Genomic DNA, 8,082 nt, shown 5'->3' on the forward strand with positions numbered 1-8,082 from the left:
GTTAACCGCAGGCAAAGCAGCAGAGTCCTCACAGCTGGACCGGGGAAAGGGAGGGGCTGGGGAAGCAGGGGGCGGCTCGCTGGGGGAGGGGGGAAGGGCCGGGGGGCGCCCCCGCCGTGGGGGCAGGGCCAGACCAACAGGGCGGTCTACGTCCAGGTGAGCAGGCTTGAGGCGGTCCACAGAAACCCGCTCCAGCCTGCTGCCAACCTCCACCACAAAATGCTTATCTCCAGTGTCCCGTACCCGAAATGGGCCGCCGTAGGGTGGCTTCAGGGGACCGCGGTGCGCGTCGTGACGGATGAAAACATATTCCGCCGACCACAGCTCCGTGGGGACATAGGACTGAGAGCCGCCATGCTGAGAAGTGGGGACCAGTGCAAAAGCCTTGGCTTCCTCCTGCAGCGCAGTCCGTTGGCAGCTGGCGGACCAGGGAGCTGTGGCGGTGGGAAGGAAATCCCCCAGGACACGAAGTGGCTGTCTGTAGACCAGTTCGGCGGATGAGGACTGGAGTTCCTCCTTGGGGGCCGTCCTGAGCCCAAGCTTGACCCAAGGCAGTTTGTCGACCCAGCGGTCGTCCTTGAGGGTAGCCCGCAATGCGGCCTTCATCGAGCGATGGAACCTCTCGACCAATCCATTAGCTTGAGGGTGATACGCTGTAGTGCGATGAAGCCTCACCACTAAACCCGCGGCAATCTCCTCCCAGAGCGCTGACGTGAATTGCAGCCCTCTGTCCGAGGAGAGGTCAGTTGGGGTGCCAAAGCGGGCGACCCAGGTTCCGATGAACGCTCGGGCAACCTCAAGCGCCATCGTGGACAAAAGCGGGACGGCCTCTGGCCGTCACGTGGTCCTGTCGACCATGGTGAGCAGGTATGTGAAACCACGGGAGGGGGGTAGGGGGCCTACCAGGTCCACATTCACGTGGTCGAACCTCCTCTCAGGTACCGTGAAAGGTATCAGGGGCCCTTTGACGTGCCGGAGAACTTTGGAGCGTTGGCACTCCACACAGGTGTCAGCCCAGTCCCTCACATCCATTTTGAGTCCATGCCAGACAAACTTTGCCGCCACCAACCTCTGTGAAGGCTTTCTGCCAGGGTGAGACAGCCCATGAACTGTGTCGAAGACCCACCGCCTCCAAACAGTCGGAACGACGGGTCGGGGCTGTCCCGTAGAGACGTCGCACAGGAGCGTGGCGCCGGCGTCGTCGAAAGCCACATCCTCCAACTGCAGTCCTGTGACGGCGGTCCTGCATGCCTGCACTCCTGGGTCAACCCATCTAGCTGTAGTCGAGTCCCAAATGGGCGGCACCAGCGATGGCCCGGGAGAGACAGTCGGCGACCGGGTTGGACTTCCTAGCGACATGCCTCACGTCGGTGGTAAACTCAGAGATGTAGGCCAACTGTCGCTGCTGGCGGGCTGACCACGGCTCTGCCACCTTGGCCATCGCGAACACCAGCGGTTTGTGATCGACGAAAGCCGTGAACTGACGGCCCTCCAGTAGGAAACGAAAGTGCCTAACAGCGAGGAAAAGGCCAAGCAGCTCACGATCAAAGGTGCTGTATTTGCGCTCTCTCAGGTTCAACTGCCGGCTGAAGAAGGCAAGCGGCTACCACGCGCCGCTCACCCACTGCTCGTAAACCGCGCCGACAGCGTAGTCCGAAGCATCCGTCGTGATGGCGATGGGCGCTCCAGACACAGGATGTGCCAGCATCGCCGCGTCAGCCAGAGCGGCCTTCACATCCTTAAAAACCTTGTCCCTCTCTGCAGACCAGTCCACGGCGTGTTTGGGGGCCGTGCCCTTCAGAGCCTCATATAGGGGGGGGAGGAGATCGGCAGCCCGGGGGATGAACCGGTGGTAGAAGGACACCATGCCAATGAACTCCTGGAGGGACTGGGCCGTGTGTAGGCGTGGAAAGTCTGCGACAGCCTCCACCTTAGATGGAAGGGGGGCCGCCCTGTCCTTGGTGACCCGGTGGGCCAGGAAGTCGATGGTGCTAAGCCCAAACTAGCATTTGGCCGGGTTAACTATCAACCCGTGCAGGCTGAGCCTCTCAAAAAGGGCTCTGAGGTGGGACAAGTGCTCGAACACTGAGGCGCTAGCGACCAGGATGTCATCCAGGTACACAAAGAGGAAAGGCAGGTCCCGCAACACTGAGTCCATGAGGCGTTGGAAGGACTGTGCGGCGTTCTTGAGCCCAAACGGCATGCGCAGGAAATCGAACAGTCCAAACGGAGTTGTCACAGCCGTTTTGGGGACATCCGCGGGATGGACGGGCACCTGGTGGTATCCACGGATGAGGTCCACCTTGGAAAAGATCACTTTCCCAGGCAGGTGGGCGGAGAAATCTTGGATGTGAGGGACCGGGTAGTGGTCCGGTGTTGTTGCGTCATTGGTAGTCACCACATGGACGCCACCCACCGCCAGGCTTAGGCACTATGTGGAGGGGTGAAGCCCACGGGCTGCTGGAGCGGCGGATGATGCCGAGGCGCTCCATGTTCTCAAACTCCGCCTTGGCGACAGAGATCTTGGTCGGGTCGAGGCGCCGAGCTCGGGCGTGCACCGGTGGGCCGGTGGTGACGATGTGGTGCTCAATCCCATGTTTGGTCATAGATGACGAGAATGTGGGCTGAGTGAGGTCAGGGAACTCAGAGAGAAGATGGAGAAACACGTCCTCGTTGGAGAGCATGCTGGACAGCCTGACGGAGCCTGTATCGCTGAGTGTACACGCGTATGAAGCGAAGGTGACAGCGTCAATCAGGCGTCTATTCCTGACGTCCACCAGCAGCCCGTGAGCACAAAGGAAATCTGCACCGAGGAGGGGAATGCCACGTCGGCGGTGACAAAATCCCAGCTGCACCGCTGTCCGTTAAAACACATGTCAGTGTGCCTCGTGCTGTACGTACGGATAGAGCTGCCGTTAGCAGCTTCCATGGGAGGGCCGTGAGCGCTCGACAGGGCGTCCATACTCGATGCAGGTACGACACTCCTCTGCGCCCCAGTGTCGCATAGGAAACGCCGCCCCGAGATGGACTCTCGCAGGAAAAGTAGCCTGTTGTCCTCCACGCCGACGCCCATGGCCACTAGTGAGCGACGGCCTTGGCGTTTCCCGACGAGCTGAACGTGCACGGGGAGTTGCACTTTTTCGCCTTGGCCCCGAACTTTGCATGGTAAAAGCACAGGCCGGGCTCCTGTTGCCGACCGGGGGTTGCCGCAACGACCACCATGGAGTCACCAGGTGGTGACGTGTGGGGGTGGGCAGGGGTGAGCGCGGACGCGCAGTGCTGCTGTTGGCTGGCCAGGAAGAACTTGTCAGCTTCTTCAGCTAGCTTGCGGCAACCGGTAATGCTGGTGTTAGCCAAAGCGGCCCGCACCTGAGCAGGCAGTTGTCGCAGAAACAGTTGTACAAAGAGGAAATCAGGTGTGTGCGCCGGTCCCAGCATATTCAGCATTTTGTCCATGAGCTCGGATGGCTTGCTATCACCCAAGCCTTGCAGAGAAAACAGACGGTGGGCCCTCTCGGTGTCGGAAAGTTCAAAAATCTTCAAGAGGTGGTCTTTGAGCCCCTTGTATTTGTCTGCCGCCGGAGGATTTGTAAGGAGACTCACCACTCTAGTTGCAGTCCAACACCCGAGCGCCGATACCACGTAGTAGTATTTAGTAGCATCATCCGTTATCTTGCGGATAGCAAACTGCGCTTCCGCCTGGGCGAACCATGTCGTTGCCGATGACTCCCAGAACTCTGGCAATCTGAGAGAAACTGCGTTGATTTCGTCAACCATGTTCGTTCGAAAGATTGTCTCTGATAACTACCAAGAGACAAACGTCGGGGTCACCAGTGTAGAGGAGCTCAAGCAGGAGTCGTGACAACTTTCTCTTTCGGCTACACAACGTGCACCATTTATATCTTCCACCATTACAACGACAACAAAAACCCGCGCAGCGGAAGTGTGTCACTGTAAACCCGAACTGAGAAAACAGCAGCTGTAAACAAACGTTCCTACTAGCTCAATAGGAGGAATTATGTATCCCTATAACCACTACAGTACAAGCTTTTTTCGTGCGTCGCGCACTCATCAGCTGCTAATGTGGTTCAACAAAGACACACACAAAAAAATATGCAAACACACCCCACACAGTACCTTGAATACATAATGTATGAATAACTCAAATTCCTGTTTGATTAGTTTTGAGGTCATGTTTATGTAACCAGGTTAAAATTAATGTTTTTATTTTATTTTGTTTGAGTATGAAATATCACCAAATCCTGTCTGTGTGCTGTTATTTGTGTTTACTACATTTTATTTTATGTCATTATTTACTTTTATGTATGTTTTACAACGACCGTCATATACGTGTACAGTCGCTTTAAGAGAGAGGTCTTGTGGGTACACGGAAGAGGGAACGCGGGAGAGGCCATTTTGTTTTGTGGGGGGAGTCTCAAGCAGCAATCGAGCCGAGCCACACGTGTTTCTTACCGTGGGACAGTTTTGCTGGTTGAGGAGAACGTAACCTTGAGTATCCCTGTAAGAAGATACTGCAAGCTGTGGGATAAAATACTTGTTTATCCTTTCTTACATCGGAGTCCCGTGGACGGTTTCTACTTCTAACGCACACGAGTGGAGTCCGGGCAGTGGTTGAACTTCGACCCCCACGTCCGTAAGAAACACCGCTCCCGCTGGAGGACTGGACGGTTGTCGAAGGGTTTGAAACCAAAATAAATGGCAAGGTGGGCCAAATAGAGTCCTGTGTGTCCCCGCTCCTTCCTTGATCATGATGATGATGATGAGAGACTGAGGGCCCCCCACAACACCTGGGGCCCCACCCAACTAGAACACAACGCAGAGCTAATGATGAGAGTGACGGGCATGCAGCAGGCTGACCAGCATAGAACAGCATAGGACTGCCCCCGTTACATTGGTGCCGTGACCCTCCTGGATTCTGAGAGTGACATCAGTTGCTCGCCGCGGGAGGCTGCTGTCGTCATCAAGCCCCAGACGTCCCCAGGTATTTCTACAGACTGTACACTCATGTTACAGTGGACTGGAGTTGAGCTGTGTGGACACTGGACAGTCATAGCTGTGGTTACCATGGACTGGGCTTGTGAACAGGACATTTGTATATACTGAAGGAAGAAAAACACACGAAAAAAAAAAGGAAAAAAAGGTTAATGTTGATGTGATTGAAGGACTCGTGTGAATAATCTATTGATCTAAACTACTGGATATGTGCATATGTGATTAATCTATTGGTGAATTTGTTGATTGTGTGTGATTGTTTCAATCTCTTAGTGATTTCTAGATTCAATTATTTAAATGAATTGAGCTTTTCACTTTTTTATTTTATTTTTTATTTTATCTGAGTGTTAGAGGTAGGAACATGGCAGAGGGTGGTTCGTACGTAGGTGGGGGTAACATTGCTGATCAGGATCTTTTGGATAGCCAGTGTGCTATGGAGAGGGGGTACCAGTTAGATGTGGGTGGGGGTTTACGGCTAGGTGTAGGTAGGAGTTTCGGGCAGCTCTTAGAGGGCGGGGAACCAGACACCAGAGCACCAGGACCTAGAGACCCGACCACATTTGGCACTCCTCAGTTCACCTCCACACGCTACGTAGAACGGGCCAGGCCAGGTATCAGTGAAGGGGCTGTGCTGGGTAAGTCCGCAGGGAGGCTACTTAGGGAGCCCTACCCGGCCCTTGTTCAGGAAGCCGACGGTGTTGAGGGGGACTCTGTGCAGGATGTTTTCAGACTCAGTTGCCAGTCCCAAACAGTGAGTAGTGCGCGATCTGGGTTTGCTTGTGATGCAGCTGAGGTCAGGGCTTTTTGTCAAGCCAAATGTGACTGGCCTAATGCATCAGTATTCACAGCACTCAGTTTGGTCCAGCACGTTCAGCATCTGTCGGGTGGTCAGGATACACTGCCAATGTTATCCACCGAGGAGCTCAGGTTGAGTCAGGAGCAGGACCCCTGCATCTCCAAGGTGTTGCCCTTTGTCACTTTTCGGAAGCGGCCATCGAGACGTGAGAGGCATGGTGCTGACTAGAAGGTCCTCAGGCTGCTGAAACAGTGGGAGAAGTTGGAAGTCAATGATGGTGTCTTGTACAGGGTGACAAAGGACCCAGTGTCCAAGCAGAGGAGGTCTCAGTATGTTTTACCTCTGAGTCTGAAAGACAAGGCACTGTCTGGCATCCACGATCACGCTGGTCATCAGGGCCAGGACCGTACTCTCTCTCTTGCAAGGCAGCGTTTTTATTGGCCTGACATGGAGAGGGATATCAGAGCATATGTCAGATGCTGTCGGAGATGTGTGTTTGGGAAGACCCCAGAGCCAGCTGCTTGCGCGCCCCTGGAGAGCATTAAAACCTCCGCACCGATGCAGCTTGTGTGTATGGATTTCTGGTCCGCTGAGGACAGTAAGCAGCGGTCGGTCAATGTCCTAGTGGTTACTGACCACTTCACTAAGCTTGCTCACGCGTTCCCCTGCGCCAATCAGACAGCGAAGCAGGTCGCCAAGAAACTCTGGGATCATGTATTCTGTGTTTACGGGTTTCCGGAGAGAATACATTCTGACCAGGGCACAAACTTTGAGAGCAACCTGATTGCAGAGCTTCTCAGGTTGGCGGGTGTAGCGAAGTCCCACACGACGGCCTACCATCCTATGGGTAATGGCGGGACAGAGCGGTTTAATCGCACGATGGGGAATATGCTCCGTTCCCTTCCGCTTCAGCAGAAGCAACAGTGGCCTCAGTAGATCCATTCTCTCACGCTCGCGTACAATGCCACTGTTCACGAGACCACGGGTTACGCGCCTTTCTTCCTGATGTATGGGCGTGTCCCAAGACTGCCGGTGGATGTTATGTTCAGGCAGGTTTTGCATGACCCTCACGTTGTTGATTATGACTCTTATGCTCAGTCTCTGCTTTCCTGTCTAAGGAGTGCAATGGAGATCGCTCAGAAGCACTCCACGGCTGAGCAGCAGCATCAGGCGCGACAGTACAACAGACACGCCAAGGGCACTGTCCTGTCTGTCGGGGATCGTGTTTTGGTTGCGAACCAGAGTGAGCGAGGGAAGAGAAAGTTGGCTGACAAATGGGAGAACGGAGTGTACACGGTTGTCGGTGTCAACCCCAATATCCACGTCTACAAGATTCAGGATGCAGAGGGGCACACCAGAGTGGTCCACAGGAACCGTTTGTTGGAGGTCAACTTCTTGCCCCTTCCTGAGTTAGATCAGGGTGAGGAGTCCAGTACAACCAGTCCGTTGCTTGACTGTGCAGAGTCCGATGAGGAGGACAGTGCAGATGGCCTGACGGTTTCAGGGGATGCAGTGGGGCTAGCAGTCTCATCACTTGGAGACTCGCCTAGATCTGAGTGGGCAGAAGCGGAAGAGTTCATTCCGTCTAGTCTGGTAGTCAGTCCTGTGGGGGCCACTGCTCAGACTCCACCCAACACACACGCACCACACAACACACATGCACCACACATAGAGGCATCACACTCACTCGATGTTGGTGTTATGTCTCACACTGATTCGCACACAGAAGCACCACACTCACTCGATACAGATGTTGCAGCTCGCACTGTCTCACGCACACAAGTAGAGAGCGATGGTCGGGTTAGGGCACGCACAGGGAGGGTGGTGAGGTCAGTGAACAGGTTAATAGAATCTATGGCTCAGATGCCATTTCTACGGAGTGTGAGGGTTTGAACTTTGATTGAGGTTGGAGTCATTCAAACTAGTTTAATGTGAGTTATTAGGTGTCTATCAGACAGGGTTGTTTTGGGCCAAGTGCATGGTGTGGCGTATCAGGCGTCACATTGATCTAGGGGAATACTGAGACTTGATCAACCTCATTATTTTCTGAACCTCGTAACCGAGGTAGCTCCTAAGTTGACTGGAGGACTAGGTCCTTCTTTTCACTTGTGCCAGTAGTCAGTGATGGGCTTTTCCTTTCCTCTTTCTCTTTTTATCCTGCTGTCAGGATGTTGGTGAATTTCAGGAGGGGTGAATGTAACCAGGTTAAAATTAATGTTTTTATTTTATTTTGTTTGAGTATGAAATATCACCAAATCCTGTCTGTGTGCTGT

Source organism: Lampris incognitus, chromosome 2 (assembly GCF_029633865.1).
Source record: "Lampris incognitus isolate fLamInc1 chromosome 2, fLamInc1.hap2, whole genome shotgun sequence".
In the NCBI taxonomy this organism is placed as follows: domain Eukaryota; kingdom Metazoa; phylum Chordata; class Actinopteri; order Lampriformes; family Lampridae; genus Lampris; species Lampris incognitus.